Source organism: Pseudophryne corroboree, chromosome 1 (assembly GCF_028390025.1).
Source record: "Pseudophryne corroboree isolate aPseCor3 chromosome 1, aPseCor3.hap2, whole genome shotgun sequence".
Classification (NCBI taxonomy): Eukaryota; Metazoa; Chordata; class Amphibia; order Anura; family Myobatrachidae; genus Pseudophryne; species Pseudophryne corroboree.
Genome location: NC_086444.1, coordinates 503,588,601 through 503,606,139, shown reverse-complemented (window position 1 = coordinate 503,606,139; position 17,539 = coordinate 503,588,601). Strand labels below are relative to the sequence as shown.

General features: G+C 43.6%; 1 pseudogene; it reads right to left on the bottom strand.

Annotated features, from left to right (window-relative positions):
* Window positions 1-2,594: 2,594 nt before the first annotated feature.
* Window positions 2,595-2,713, bottom strand: LOC134949412 (5S ribosomal RNA; annotated as a pseudogene).
* Between the last annotated feature and the right edge of the window lie 14,826 nt (window positions 2,714-17,539).

Here is a 17,539-nt window from a genome sequence, read left to right as displayed (position 1 = left end):
ATTGTACTAGGGGGAAATGTCTGTCTGTGGAGGAGAGCTTTGAGTTATGACCTGTAACAGTGTCCATGACTATTGGTTGATAACTGTCAGAATAGTATAGCAATTAAGCTTTATTTTTCAACACATATTGCAACCTACACAGCTACTAGTGTATTTTTTAACTAAAGCATATGTATAATACTTTACAGGTGTCAAGTTTGTGCTGTGGATATGTGATACTAAAAGTACCAAGTTGTTTAGTACAATTATACAAACATTACCTTTCAGTATATTAATTATTTCAGTAATGATATTATTTTAATACAATACTTTGACTTTTTTTTATAAATAAAATTACATTAAAATTATACAGGAAATTATACTAGTTTGCAATAAACACAATAAACACAAACAACTAAATTACAGTATATACAATTATGCTGATGTTTAATTCTTAAAAAAACAACATAGACATGCCCCTTTTGAAGTACAAAACAATTTATTTTAATCAAATCATACTGTACACTTTGATAATATTACCCTACTTCAGAGTAAGCTATGTGGAATCAAATGAAAGCAAAATGAAAAAAAGTGTGATCAAAGTACTGCCATAAAAAAATGCTATGCAATAATGGTGGTCATTCTGAGTTGATCGCTAGCTGCAGTTGTTCGCAGCGCAGTGATCACGCAAAAAAATGTCTGTTCTGCGCATGCGTATGCGGCACAATGCGCAAGCGCGTCGTATGAGCACAACGAACAATGTAGTTTTGCACAGGGTCTAACGAAGCATTTCAGTCGCCCTGGTGGCCACAGTGTGATTGACATGAAGTGGGCGTATCTGGGTGTCAACTGACCATTTTCAGGGAGTGTTCGGATAAATGCAGGCGTGCCAGGAAAAATGCATCTGTGGCTGGGCGAACGCTGGGCGGGTTTGTGACATCAAAAAAAGGAACTGAACAGTCTGAAGTGATCGTAAGCGCTGAGTAGGTTTGGAGCTACTCTGAAACTGCACAAAAAAACTTAGTAACCGCTCTGCGATCCATTCGTTCGCACTTCTGCTAAGCTAAAATACACTCCCAGTGGGCGGCGACATAGCGTTTGTACGGCTGCTAAAATCTGCTAGCGAGCGAACAACTCAGAATGACCACCAATGTACTTTAGTGGACAATAAAGAAGGCAAAGGGCAGGCCCATCAAAGTCCACTCTACTCTTTGTGAAACCAGAGGACAAATACACTAAATAGACATGTCTAAAATAACACCAAGAATTGTCCAAGGTTCATACAATACGTATGTACAGCATTTGCAGCAAATTCCCTGTACTGTAGCAGATGAAAATCTTCCTAATAAAATGTCCATGGAAATGAACAAAAACTTTTTGAGACCGTTCAAGGATAAATCCCAAAATAGAAAATGCAGAAGGTACTGCACAGTAGTTTCCAATAATAATATCCAATAGTAGTTAACTGAAAATGGGCATTATAGTCCATAATAATTCCATGATCGTTCCTATTAGAAGAGGCCAATTCAGTCATTATAAGTTATTGAGTTAAGGTATCCTCTATATTTTTGTTATTCTCAATGTAGCGTTTACAAGGTCTTTTATCTGTGTTGCAGACTTTTCTTTCCCATTTGAAGCCATGAAAGTTCACCCAAACTTTGTGGATATGAGTTGAATCGAGTCATGTTTCAGTTCCTCTCAACAAGTTTGGATCTCAAATCGGGGGGAAAATGTGATAATCTCATAAATGTTGGCTCTCAAGTGTTTTATAAATCCCCCCATGTCTACTTCATATTTCCTCCTTGAAGCAGTTCTGTCTTTTTGGACAGGCAGAAAGCAGGCTTAGTTATGTGTATAAAATAGAAAAAATAGTTACAGATGTGTCCTCATACATCTAGCCTCAGTACACCATGCAGTGGGAAATGCCTTTTGCTACTGAGCTGACAGGTTTCATGCAGAGTTGCTAGCATCAGGCGTCTTTTTTGTGATGCAGCTAGGACACACCAGGAGTCCTCCAAATGACACTACAAGTACCAACATGTCCTCCAAATGCCTCACAGAACAGTAATATAAAACGATGGCTGCTCAATCAATGTAGTGGTCCTTCACAAGTGCCTGAGAGTGGCTATTCTAGGCAAGACAAGAGAAAAGTATGACTCTTTTTTGGGCGCACTCTTAGATTGTCTTAGTGTCTATAGATAAGTAATATAACTACAAATTGGTATTATTGTCTATATTCCTACTCTTTTAATACATGGGAACTCAACAGAACAATAAAATGAGACATAAATAAACAATGATAGGTCGGAAATATATTCCCCAAAAAATTAATGAAATGTTCAGATCTTGATTATACTTAGATAAGTGCATATAGGAAAATAGCTACATACTGAGCTGCTTCCGTCTGCCCGAGATCTGTACAAACTGTGTTTGTATTAATGCGACCCTACATAGGGTAGAATTCGTGAGAGGGAGAGCCCACACACTGAATTACCTTTCTAATAATTGACCACTGTTGTGGGAAAGGTACGACAGAAAAGGAATCTGGTTCAAGAAATAGTTGGAATGAGTATAAGTGGTGATACTGCTGTTGGTGTAGTTAGGAAAGAGGAGTCTTCCCACTTCACTGGGTATTCCCTAGCAGTCGCCCGTCTAGGTACTGACCCAGCCCACCTCCGTTTAGCTTCCAAGATCGGACGAGATTGGGCGTAAGCGTAGGGGTATGGTCGTAGGAAGATTAGACCCTATATCACCAATGAGAGTGCACCGAAATGAAGGAATTAATTCCTCCTCAGAAAAAAGATAATGGGAATAAGTGGGGAAGGGAAATAGCAACAGATGTACAAGCGTGAATCTGCTGTCCACGTTAGACTGAAAAGTTGTGTCTCCTAGGGGGACACGCTCCCCAGAATCGTGAATGAGAGTTCACGGAAAGAAGAGAAGTAGGAGAACAGTGTGAAAGGAGAATTAACAAGGTTATATCTTTGTGGATTCCTTAGGGTCCTCTGATTTGTTAGATACTAATGAATCCTATTTCAAATGAGTCAAATAGGGTCTAACCCATGCAATTAACACTCTAGTAAGAAGCCCACAGAGGGACTAGAATGAAAAAAACACGCAGTTTTAAATACCTAAAGCAGACTAAATGTGGGACCACAAACAGCCTGTCCCTATTAGGTGCCTGAATATGCTATTATACAGTGTACTGGAAAAGAATTGCAAGAGTGTGTGATATACTCTTTAGCTGGAAACACCAGTAATGGTCATGACAAGGATACCAATATGTAATACAAGCTAACTGTGCTCACCAGTAATGACAGTCACAAAGAACCTTTATGACACACTGACTATTATACTAAAAAAAAGAAATGCCTAGTTAGATACAACAGATGAGTGTTGAGTATCACCCATCTAAGTGTCGGGCAGGCGAGGTGCCAGCAAGAAACTAAAAGTAAAAATATACTATTACATAGTGTACAAGAAAATGAGAGATTGCAGGAATGTGTGATACTCTAGGGCTGGAAGCACCAGCAGAGATTCTTTCTGAGGAGTTTACACCAATATAATAAGGTCGTCTAGCTGTGCTCACCAGCAATGATGGTCACAGAGATCCTTTCTGAAGTACAAAATATCTTACTAAGGTCTATTTTAGATAAAGTAAACGAGTGTTAGATAATACCCATATAGATATCAAATTCAGTGGTTAGAACTGGCTGGACTCCCCAGCAATAACAGTCACAGAAATCCTCTCTGAAACACAAACATGTTCTGCTATGATACAGAAGCCCAATTAAATAGGATAGATAAATATTAAGTATCACCCATTTAGATGTCCAGGGCAGAATGCCCACAAGAAATAAATGTCCAGTGCAGAATGCCCGCAAGGAAAACGTGTTTCACCCGTTTGACGGGCTTGTTCACTTCCGATTCAGAACTGCTCCTAGGAGTTGAGTGCCTGGGTGTTTAAAAACCCTAGTATAATTACTAACAGCCAATAGCTGCATCCGGGGGCGGGGTTGCGATAAGCGTAGGGTCCAGTCACGGGCCATCATGGACCGCATCACATGGGCTAGAAGTCATGAGGGGCGGAAGTCGTACACAACACTTCCGCCCTACCTGTGTTGCCATGGTACCAGGCGCCGCATTAAATGGCGTGACACTGTGGGCAGGCTTGGTACATGTAACAAAGAGGATAGCCCGGGGAGGCGGAGGTTATACATCATGGACCACATCACATGGGCTGGAAATCATGAAGGGCGGAAGTCGTACACTACACTTCTGCCCTGTCAGTGTTACCATGATACCAGGCGCCGCATTGAACGATGTGACGCTGCGGGCAGGCATGGTAAATGTAAAAAAGAGATAGCCCGGGGAGGCGGAGGTTGTACATATTAATACCACCTAGGTAAATGGTGTCATGCTGTAGTGTGCCGCGATACGTGGCATGACACTGATGTACTGTGTGGGCGGAAGCCGTCCTATGGACTTCCGCCCATAGTGGGTGTTATTATGTTGCTAAGATACAGTGATACGTCTCTCTGCATCCGAGCAATCATAGCAATGAAAGGAGGGCCTCAAATTTAAACTCCACCCATCAATCTAATTTGCATTCATAGCCAATTATGTACATTAGGATTAGTACCAAAGTAAAAATTAAGAAAATTAATTAAAGAGAAAAAAGGGAAGGAAATTGTATTTATATTTTACTGTAAATGGCAACCATAATAAATTAGAGAATAGCAAACTGGGAAGATAGAGAGTTTGGAAAATGACAGATAAGGGAAAAAGACATCGGAAAGATGGGACAGAGCTGGGTATAAAACAGAAAGAATATTAATGGATTGAATCTAGATGAGTTAAAACATAAGTACGGCAATAATTAAAAAATTTTTTAAGGTATGGGTATAACCAAGGTAATGGATAGGTAATAAATAATGTGTATTAGGAATGAATTTAGGGTTTTGGGTAGACATCGAAGAGGTCCTAATCAATCCGGGGCAAAGTAATGTCATATAAGTAACGTGTGCATGACCGGATTAACAATGGGGCGGATGGAGCTGCAGCTCCAGGCCCCCCATTGAAAACAGGCCAAAAGAGTCTCCTGCAAGGCTGCAATGCAGCTAGCCAGCCAGCGATGACAGGAGAAATACCTTTCTCCTGTCATCACTCATCAACAGCATACACCTCTGGGGCCAAGGCCTCCATGGTAGATGCTAGAATCAAGTGAGCTAAGGAACCTTTTCCGTAAGGGGGAGGAGTTACGACGCAAGGGGGAGGAGCTAGGCCAGCGGGATAGTTCTTCTACTATCCACGCCACCAACTATTACCTTTAGTAATTAGGTGGTGAGCGAAGCGGAGCGGAGCGAGCCACCGTGCCCGAAGTGTGGCGAGCGTACTTTTCGGGTACCCTGTTCGCCCGTAGCTCCTCCCTCTGGTGACGTAGCTCCTCCCCTCAATACGTCACAAGGTCCCTTCAGCCCCTCCGATATAGAACCAACCAAGGCTCCATCTACACCCTCCGCTCTGCCTGCAGTGCAGTGTGCACACCCACCCCCATGTTACCTGAAGCTCAGATAACGTCTGTGCTAAGCTCCGCCCAAACCGCGATAAGCTCCGCCCCATGGATGTTCTGCAGCTGTGCTCCCTCTCCTCTCCCATGCCATCTGATCCAAGGCTCTGTCCCCAGACCGTAAGTTCCACTCACTGCTCCACTCCTTCCAGCCCACACTGAGCCTGGAGCCACCCCCATTCCCCCTGGAAGCCTGAAGCTCCGCCCACAGGTCCGATTAGCTCCGCCCCCTGGGCAGTCAGTGGCTTTGTCCATTTTCCTGGCATCTGAAGTCATGAAAATTCAGCTGCTGCTGTCAATCAGCCAGTGTGCAGAGGCGGATTAAGGTTCAGTGGAGCTTGGACACTTACATGAGGGGGCCCCTATTGCTTAAAGTGTGTAAAAAATATATTTTTTATATATATATATATATATATATATATATATGATATGATATGGCAGGGCTGTATGTAGCAGGATGCCAAGTGTGCCACACAGCGCAGTTTGCCTGGAGGTCGCACTCGGAACTAGCAGTCGCAGCAATGTCTGTTTTGACGGGCCTGCCACCAGCAAACCAGGAAGTGGAGAGCGACGAGCCACACAGCATCTCCGTGAACTTCTTGCCCATTGGGACCCATGAAGCCGGGGAACTAAGGAGCAATCAGCCCGACAGCAGGTACAGACATCAGTCGCACTTACAGGAGATAGTGACAGCAGTACAGTTACTACTGCAGTTACTACTGTACTGGGAGCAAGCAGCACTGGAGTCTGACCGTTTGTTCCAGACAGCGCTGCTTGCAGAACGCTCTTCTGTATTGAGCATTTGCAACTTTGGCCTCCAAATAACCAGACTGGGACACACTATAATGGAGTCATGATAATCTGCTACTGCCCCCATCTCGTGCTGTTCCCATCACTATTACCCCCTTCATCCCCTGCACTAATGCCCCCATCTCCTGCTGTTCCCATCACTACTGTCCCCATCATACCCTTCTGTCCCCTGCGCTACTGCCCCCTTCTGCTATTCCCATCACTATTACCCCCTCATCCCCTGCACTAATGCCCCCATCTCCTGCTGTTCCCATCACTACTGTCCCCATCATACCCTTCTGTCCCCTGCGCTACTGCCCCCTTCTGCTATTCCCATCACTATTACCCCCTCATCCCCTGCGCTACTGCCCCCCATCTCCTGTTGTTCCCTTCACTATTACCCCCCTCATCCCCTGCGCTACTGCCCCCATCTCCCGCTGTTCCCATCACTACTGTCCCCATCATACCCTTCTGTCCCCTGCGCTACTGCCCCCATCTCCTGCTGATCCCATCACTATTACCCCCTTCATCCCCTGCGCTACTGCCCCCCATCTCCTGCTGTTCCCATCACTTACCCCCTTCATCCCCTGCGCTATTGCCCCCATCTCCTGCTGTTCCCATCACTACTGTCCCCATCATACCCTTCTGTCCCCTGTGCTACTGCCCCCCATCTCCTGCTGTTCCCATCACTATTACCCCCTTCATCCCCTGCGCTATTGCCCCCATCTCCTGCTGTTCCCATCACTACTGTCCCCATCATACCCTTCTGTCCCCAGCGCTACTGCCCCCCATCTCCTGCTGTTCCCATCACTATTACCCCCTTCATCCCCTGCGCTACTGCCCCCCATCTCCTGCTGTTCCCATCACTTACCCCCTTCATCCCCTGCGCTACTGCCCCCATCTCCTGCTGTTCCCATCACTACTGTCCCCATCATACCCTTCTGTCCCCTGCGCTACTGCCCCCCATCTCCTGCTGTTCCCATCACTATTACCCCCCTCATCCCCTGCGCTACTGCCCCCATCTCCTGCTGTTCCCATCACTACTGTCCCCATTATACCCTTCTGTCCCCTGCGCTACTGCCCCCCATCTCCTGCTGTTCCCATCACTATTACCCCCTTCATCCCTTGCGCTACTGCCCCCCATCTCCTGCTGTTCCCATCACTTACCCCCTTCATCCCCTGCGCTATTGCCCCCATCTCCTGCTGTTCCCATCACTACTGTCCCCATCATACCCTTCTGTCCCCTGCGCTACTGCCCCCCATCTCCTGCGGTTCCCATCACTATTACCCCCTTCATCCCCTGCGCTACTGCCCCCATCTCCTGCTGTTCCCATCACTTACCCCCTTCATCCCCTGCGCTACTGCCCCCATCTCCCGCTGTTCCCATCACTACTGTCCCCATCATACCCCCCTACAGCCCCCCATCTCCTGCTGTTCCCATTAGTACTGCCCCCACATGCTATGTGTTACTTCATACTGTGCCTGCCTCCTATATCCATCTCTCTCTCTCTCTCTCTCTCAATTCACCATTGTTGTGTAGCACAATGTGTATAAAGGTACTACATGAACATGGTGAATGCTCTGCATTATATGGTGGTCACTAAGGGGGTAATTCCGAGTTGATCACACGTAGCAACTTTGTGCTGCTTGTGCGATCAACTAGACGCCGCCTATGGGGGAGTGTATTTTAGCATAGCAGGGCTGCGATCGCTTGTGTAGACCTGCTATGCTAAAAAAGTTTTGTGCAGAAGTAGACTAGCCCTGCAGTTACTTACCTTGTGTGATCGATCCTGCTATGAAGGTCCTGGAACTGACGTCAGACATCCGCCCACCAATTGCCTTGATATACCTGCGTTCGGATCTCCACGCCCGGAAAACGGTGAGTAGACGCCCCCCGAAACGCCTCCCCACTATCAAACTTCTTGCGATCGCGCTAGCGATCACTTTCATCTTTCTTCTGGTCGCTGCCCAGCGACGGTCGTCGCCAGGCAACGATGCGCGTGCGCAATGTGGCCACCGCACATGCACAGTTCCGACCCGTTCGCACCGCTGCGATGAACCGCTGCGTGTGAACGGGTCGGAATGACCCCCTAAGATGTTGTCTGTATTATACGTATTATACTAAACATTTAATCACACAAAGGTTGAAAATGAAGAATATTTTCAGAGAGTGCAATTTCAATGTACAAGGGGTAGAGCTTTCAAAGGCATAATTGTTCTTTGCCATAAACATTAAAGGTAATAAAAAAAATTGTTAGCTATCTCTAATAATAATATAATAATAATAATAATAATAATAATAAACACAAAAGTCTGAATAAAAGTTAATACTTGCATGGTAAAGTCTATTTAATTAGTATTGTAATGGTATTTGCACTGCCTAATTACTTGATTTATAGTCGCTATCGATGGCAATGACAATTTAAATTTGTCTTTGTTTTAATATATTTTTATATCTAAAGATTTTTTTGAGGGTTTTTTTTATAATCTTAAAGATTTTTTTTTACATTTTATTTGTATTTTTTAATTAAAAAATAAAACTGAGAGCCCAAACCAGCTCACGCATGAACATCTGCAATGCAGTAAGTTAAGGTGCATAAAACAGACGATATTGCTACTTTTCACCTTTCTGAGCAATATAATTTGTGATATCGCACAGTGTGTATGCTGCATGCGTCGGTTGATGCGTGCTCCTGGGGGTTGTTAATGACCCTCGCTGTCGGCCGTGCATGCAGCTCAATTTGGACTTATCGTCCAAAGCTGCAAGCATGGCTCGGGCACGGCATGATGTCACTGTGCAATATCGCACAGTGTGTATGCCCATGTCGGGTGGCCTGGGCGTGGAGGGCAGTTTCTGCGATGTTGCTCATTGAGCGCATCGCACAGTTTGTACAGGGCTTTAAACCTTACCGCCCTGGTCCAGTATTGCCATTCCAGCTCTTTAATTTTCTAAAAAGACGGCAGCTAAGAAGGCAGTTAATTTATTAATTTAATACAGTGCTATAAATGTGGGATGAACACTTACATAAATATGGCAATAACAGTGAACAATTTTGGATGTTTTTCTTTTTATATTAATTTAAACTACTCTAGCACTCAGTAAAAGTCAAACAATACAAATCGCCCCTTTCACAAAAAAAACCACAACTTTTTTCTTATTATAGCTCCACTATAAAGTAGTTGAAGGTGTGCACCAGTTATGCCCTCCATAGCGATAGCCACACCCACAGCACAGGCCACACCCTCTGTAGACCACAGACCCACCATACTGGTCACACCCCCACATCAGTCATTCTGCTGCAGCAATTGTCCCAGCCCCCACAGCGGCACACAATAGGCCCTTCATAAATCTCAGCTCCAGGCCCATGTGGACCTTAATCTGGCACTGAACGTGTCCCTTAAACTAAGTGGCTGAATAAATTAAAATAGAAGGTGCTTAAAGTAGGACAGAAGCTAGCTGTTAGGAAGCTGATAGTGCAAGATGAAAACAAAAAAAACAAAAAAGGGGTAAAACTGAATAATTAGTTACTGTTATAAAGTGTATGTGTGATATCTAAAATGGAATAAGTGTATTTAAAGGTATTCTAGACAAGAAAAAATCATCTAAAATGGTGGCTGCACATCTTTTACTGTACAACAAAAGGCTCACAACAGTGTCCTCAAGAGTTATGGCATTGCAAATTACATTTCTACCAAGTATGTATAAGTGTCACTTGTGAAAGGGAAAATACTGTAGTGCCAGAACGGAAGTTAGATGAATACAAGTATAAGAATTCATAAAATGAAACCGCAGAGCCAGTGAACCAGTAAAACTAGAGTGCAAGCACAATAATGGGGCTCTAGTGCTGTAGTTTTAAAGATATCTACAGTGCTATAGTGAGGGTGATGTGGCCAGTGCTGTCACCCAGGGCAAGTTGCCAGGTGTGCAGCATGACTACAGCCACAGCTCACTGCCCACTTGACACCTGCCCATGTACATGCACAATGCCCACTTAAATGGACTATATCAGTTGTGGATTATATGAGACACATTTGTGACTCATGGAAGATCAGGAACATGCACAGTGCTGGCTCTCCTCTCGGCTCTCCTCTCTCTCTCAGTACATCTGAACACAAGGGGGAATTCAATTGACAGCTGGGAAATAAAAAATAAATAATGCAGCACGAGTTTTTCCTGCAGCCGCGCGGTTTTGGTATTCAACTGCAGGACAGAAAATTAGATGAAGTGATTTCTATAGAAATCACAGCTTCTTTATTCATGCACCTACAGAGCAAGTCTTATCTTTTCCTAAAATTGTTGATTTTATAAAAAAAAAATGGCATTTGCTATGGCACCATAGCAACACGCCCTTCCCATCACTCCCCCGAGGAGTAATTTTGAAATGGGAAATTTCCAATTAGCTTCATTAGTTAGTAATTACTCCCCTTTCCCCAGAGCTGTCTTCTCCTCCAGGGTCGGGATCTGGACGACTGCAGCAGTGGTGTGTAATGTGTGTGTGTGTGTGTGTGTGTGTGTGTGTGTGTTAGTGTGTGATCCCCCCATGTAGTGTCATCCGCCTAGAGGCAGCGGCTGGGAGAACTACACCTCGCAGCAGTCCCAGAGCCTCCCAGCTGCACCCTCCCAAGTATAAAGATGGAGGGGGGCCCAACGGGAGCCACAGTGTATCCTTTTTATTTTTACTCGCACCGTGGGGTTTCCAGCTCTGAAAACCCCATATTAAATTTTTTTTATTGGATACCGTGGTTATCAAGAGCATGCATCCAAAATTGGGCACGAGGTATGCAAGGTTTTTTTTAACTCACTATACCTCACACCCAATTGAATTCCTCTATTGTAGCTGTCACCGCCGCTACGAGCGCACTGAGCGCTAGAGACTCGGCACAGTGTCAGAGTCTACATCGCATACACAGGACTCCGTAAAAATGGCATGGTGGCCATTTTTCAGAGTCCTGCGCACGCGCTGTAGACTCTGGCACTGTGCCAGAGTCTCAGCGCTGACAGCAGCGGTCAGCGCTGGTGACGGCTACAGGAGAGGAGGGGGCCCACACACGGAGTCTGCACATGGGTCCTCTCCTCTCTAGAAACACAGCTGACTCTACCCATATACTGGACAGACCACTCATATATTTGTCAGTCCTTCACAGAGCTAAAGATTGTAAATACTGTATACTGGTTAAAATAATGTAGATAATTTGGTGTTATAAAAGACTTGACATGACTGTACCTCTTGGCACAAAATTTTACTACTACCAAGAGTAGGAGGGGGAACGCTGGTGAAGGTGCCACCCACAGCCCAGGTGTGGCAGCCATAGCCCCGGTGCTTCATCCTTGGTCCTTGGGTGCCTGGAGGGGGGACCCCTTTATTTTAGGGATCCCCACTCCCTCAGGGAACCCTGGCCAGTGGTGACAAGTTCGGGGTAGTCATGCTGCGGCTGCAGGGACCTATATAAAAGTCCCAAGAGTCCAGTGTTGGTTGCTTAAATACGAGGGAACCCCAGTCAATTTTTCCCCTGTATTTTTGCAACCAGGACCGGCACAAAGAGCTCGGGGATGGTTATGCTTTTGGGGGGGACCTGCACGTCATTTTTTTTTTTTACTTTTAACTATTAAAACACTTTTAAAGGCAGTAGCATGCACAGATATCACTGACCTGTGCATGCTTAACCAAGAATCGTCAGTGTAAACCTGGTCTATTATTCTGGCAGTTTTTTTGGTAAGGTTTTCTGTCTAAGGGGGATATGTACTAAGCAGTGATAAAAGTGGAGAAGTGAGCCAGTGGAGAAGTTGCCCATTGCAACCAATCAGCACTGACGTAACATTACTAATTTGCATACTATAAAAGTATACAGAGCAGCTGATTGGTTGCCATCCTATTACATTTGCGATTTTCAATGTTTTCAATGGGAAAATATCTGGATGCGATTTTGACACTTGTAATTTTTGGTATAAGTAAAAAGATGCGATTTGTGCAAAACCGCATCTTATTACATTTGCCATTTTTCTGAAAATGTGAATTTGCTGTAAAAAGCACACATTTTCCAAAATTGCACCCTATTACATTTAGCCCTATATCGGTTTTTTTCATACATAGGGGAATGTAATAGGGTGTGAGAATCAAAAAGTGAGAGATTTTGAGAGATTTCTTCAGGTTGATTTTGCCATGTAAATGATTGCCACTTTAAAAAAAAAAACAGACAAACTCTCACCACCTTTTACATTTCCCCCATACTGTATGCTGATTTTCTTTCTCCCATACCTCATCTGAAATAGGTACTGTAAATGAAAGTATTAAATGTCCTGGACACAAAAGCAAAGTTTGAGGGGAATGAATACCATTTGAATACTTTTGAGACATAAGGAAATAGAAAACACCACTTACTATCCAAGGACAAAAATGTTATTACATAGTGTGATAATTAACATTAGCTCAAATCATGCATCAGAGCTCAATTTCTTCCCCACTGAATGTACAATTATTATTACTGTACTTTGCCTTGTCTACCTCCTATTTAACTAAACATAAAGAGTTGTAAGTGTAAGATGTGTCTGACTCTGCATAAGGATGGAAACATGTCGCTATGGTAAAATTATTAATGGACAGGTAGTTTCTTCTGGCCTTGAAATGGTCTCTCTGATGTAACTTTCTGGCCACGGGATCAATGGAGGTAAACTTTTTTTGGATACAGCATCTAAATAATAAAAAAATACTACATACTGCTTGAATGTACTGTATAGTAGGTCTGTTTACCTGTAAGGCTTTAGCCTAACAATTTATTCATATTTTGCTGTATTCTTATAACTACTAATCTTAATTGTCCATCATTCTTTTTCTTGTTTTAAAAAAACTCTTTATTCATAGAAACATGTAGAACAGGGATGGGGAACCTTCGGTCCTCCAGCTGTTGTTGAACTACACATCCCAGCATGCCCTGCAACAGTTTTAGCCTGGCCAAATAGCAAAACTGTAGCAAGTCATGCTGGTATGTGTAGTTCAACAACTGCTGGAGGGCCAAAGGTTCCCCATCCCTGATGTAGAATTTGATGGCAGATAAGAACCACTTGGTCCATCTAGTCTGCCCTTTTTTTAACTATATTTTTATCTCAAAACATATTTGATCCATATTTGTTTGTAAGGATATCCTTATGTCTATCCAATGCATGTTTAAATTGCTCTACTGTCTTAGCCTCTACCACCTCTGATGGGAGGCTATTCCACTTGTCTACTACCCTTTCTGTGAGGTAATGTTTCCTCAAATTTCCCCTGAACCCCCCCCCCCCCCCCCTCCAATCTCAGTGCATGTCCTCGTGTCCTATTGCTTCTCTTTAGTTGGAGAATGTTTCCCTCCTAGACTTTATTAAAACCCTTAATATAGTTGAGAGTTTCTATCCTGTCCCCTCTTTCCTTTCTCTGCTCCAAACTATACTTATTGAGATTTTTTTAGTGCTTCTGGGTACGTTTTGTGATGTAAGCCATTCACCATTTTTGTTGCCCTTCTTTGTACAGTCTCTAATGTATCAATATCCTTTTGAAGATACGGCCTCCAGAATTGAACACAGTATTCTAGATGAGGCCGTACCAATGACCTATACAGTGGCATTATTACTTCTTTCTTTCTGCTGCTGATTCCTCTCCCAATGCAGCCAAGCATCTGACTAGCCTTCCTCATTGCCTTGTTACATTGCTTACCTGCCTTTAAGTCATCTGAAATAGTGACTCCTAGATCCCTTTCCTCCTCAGTAGTTTCCAGTATAGTGCCATTAATACTGTATTTAGCTTTAGGATTTTTGAGACCCAAGTGCATGATTTTGCATTTTTTGGCATTAAACTGTAATTGCCAGACTCTTGACCATTCCTCTAGTCTACCTAGATCCTCAATCATTTGTTTTACCCCACCTGGTGTGTCTACCCTGTTGCATACCTTTGTGTCATCTGCAAAAAGGCATACTTTCCCTTTAATGCCATTTGCAATGTCACCAATAAAGATATTAAAAAGCACTGGTCCAAGTACAGATCCCTGGGGTACTCCACTGGTAACATTTCCCTCCTGTGAATGCACTGCATTTATCACAACTCTCTGTTTTCTATCCTGCAAACAAGATCTTATCCATTCAATAATCCTAGCACCCAATCCCAAACTTCCAAGTTTATTTAGCGGTCTGTGATGTGGAACAGTGTCAAAAGCCTTACTAAAATCTAGATAAGCTATATCCACGGATCCACCTTTATCCATCACTTTAGTCACACAGTCAAAAGAGTAAAGAAGATTTGTTTGACATGATCTCCCCCCAGTGAATCCATGCTGTTTGGGATCCTCTAAATTGCTGGATTTGAGATAATCTACAACTCTTCCCTTTAAGAGTGTTTAAATCAATTTCCCTTCTACTGATGTAAGACTCACTGGCCTGTAGTTGTTTGCCTCTTCCTTGCTTCCACTTTTGTGCAGTGGGACTACGTTTGCTCTTTTCCACTCCTCTGGAATTACTCCTGTAGCTAATGACTGTTTGAATAATTCTGTCAATGGTACTATCAGCACCTCTTTAAGTTCTTTTAATATCCTTGGATGTATCCCATCTGGCCCCATAGATTTGTCCACTTTCAGCTTTGAGAGTTATGCTAGGACCTTCTCCTCTGTAAATGTACTTATTTCATTTTCCTGAATATTCCTTCAATTTAACTGTGGCCCCTTCCCCTCTCTTTCAGTAGTGAATACTGAGCAAAAATAATTAAGATGATCTGCTATTACATTGTCTCCCTCAACAAGACTCCCAGTCTCTGTCTTTAGTTTTATAATTCTGGCTTTTGTTTTCTGTTTTCGCTTATATACCTAAAAAAAGATTTGCCTCCTTTACTCACTGACTGGGCCATTGTCTCCTCAGCTTGTGCCTTTGCACATCTGATTACCTTCTTAGTCTCCTTCTGTCTAACAAGATATATCTCTTTGTCTTCATTATTTTGTGTCTGCTTATATTTCCTAAAAGCCATCTTTTTTTCTTTCACAATATTTTCTACTTCTTCCACAAACCACACTAGCTTCCTTTTCCTTGTGTTTTTCTTTTGATACAAAGGTCAGTTGCCTTTAATATTGCACTTTTTAATGTTTCCCACCTCTCCTGCACTGCTTCCAAGTTCCTCCACTCTGCCAAAGAATTGCTTACACATTTTCCCATCCCTACAAAATCAGCCTTCCTAAAATCCAACACCTTTGTTTTTGTAGGGGATGAGTCAGTCTCTGTCTTTATGCTGAACCATACTGCTTCATAATCGCTGAATCCCAGGTTTTCACCCACTTTTACATCTGATATTCTGTCTCCATTTGTAAGTATTAAGTCTAATATTGCATCTTTCCAAGTGGGCTCCCTCACCAATTGGTGGAGGGATGCTCCCTGAATGGAATTTAAAATGTCTCTACTTCTAGTGGAACTAGCAGCAGACACCTCCCAGTTTACATCAGGAAGATTAAAGTCTGCTATGATTATTATCTCTCCTTTTAATGCCATTTTAGTTATGTCCTGCAATAGGATCTTGTCCAGTTCTTCTTCCTGTCCTGGTGGCCTGTATATCACGCCAATATGAATTATCAACTTCTCCGCTGTTTCTATGGTCACCCAAAGGGCCTCAGTTTTTTCTTCAATACTTTGTATTACAGTAGTATTTATGCTTTTTTTTACATACATTGCTACCCCTCCTCCAATTTTTCCCATTCTGTCCTTTCTAAATAAAGTATATCCCGGTATATCCATGTCCCAGTCATGATTTTCATTGCACCATGACTCTTTAATTGCCACAATATTGTATGTAGATCATCCCTTGCAATTTTGCAGTAAATTCTGGGATTTTATTTCCTTAGCTCCTAGCATTTGCACACATAGATTTTAGAGTTTTGTTTGTGCTTTTCCTGTTCCTAGCTATGTTCCTCTCTCTGCCAATGTTTATTTGGTTTTGTTACAAATTATCTTCTGTTGCTGTGGATATGCTTCCTATTCCCTTTGCCTGCAGAAACAATACCTCTGTGTTGGGGGAGCAGATTGCTATATTCCTATTTGGTTCACTGCCCCCCTCTGTTAGTTTAAATAGTTCTTGATCAAACATCCAAACTGTTCAGTTAGTATTCTCATTCCCCTGGAAGATGGGTGCAAGCCGTCACTTTTGTATAAGCTCCTATCTTGCCAGATGGTGTGAGTATTGCCTATAAATCCAAATCTCTCCTCATTGCACCATGGGGGTCATTCCAAGTTGATTGTAGCTGTGCTAAATTTAGCACAGCTATGATCATGTTCCCAGACATGCAGGGGGATGCCCAGCACAGGGCTAGCCCGCCCCGCATGACTGTCTGGCCTACCCCCCGCACAAGTACAAAATCATTGCACAGCGGCGATGCTTTTGTACTTGTTGAGTAAGTCCCAGCCAGCGCAGCTCCTGCGGCTGGCAAGGAGTTACTCGTCACTGCCCCTGGTCACAGCAGCTGCATGTGATGTCACGCAGCCGCTGTGGCCTGCCCCCGCAAGGTCCGGACATGCCTGCATTGGCCGTACCGCTCCCCCAAAACGGCGGCCAAATGCCGCTGTATCACCCCCTTCTACCCAGCGACCACCTCTGCCTGTCAATCAGGCAGAGGCGATCGCTAGGGAATGGCGCCCTTTGCCCATCCGGCATGTGCCAGCGCACTGCGGTGCCAGCGCAGTTCCGACCCTTTCGCTGCGCTGAGATAGAATGTAAGCTCTCACGAGCAGGGACCTCTTCCCTCATGTGCTTATCCTTTCTTACTTTAATAATCTTCAACTGCACCAAATCCATCAGTCTTCTGACACCTGATACTTATTCCAGTGTCATCTGCTGATGTAACTATGTTTATTTACCCTGTACTTGTCCTATACTGTCATCAACTGTAAGTTGCTGTTTTCCTGTTTGCTTATTTGTTTATGTACTCTGTAATTGGGCGCTGCGGAACCCTTGTGGCGCCATATAAATAAAGGATAATAATAAATAATAATAAACTGCAGCGAGTGATCGAGTTGGAATGACCCCCCATGTCCTTAGCCAAACATTGAAGTTTCTGATGTGATGAATTCTGTCTTCCCCTCTGTGTACTGGCAATACTTCTGAAAAAGTTACAGTGGTTGCCACCTGCTTCAGAGCAGTCCCTAACTTAAAAAAAATCATCTTTTATGACCATGAGTTCAGCATTAGCCAGGTCATTTGT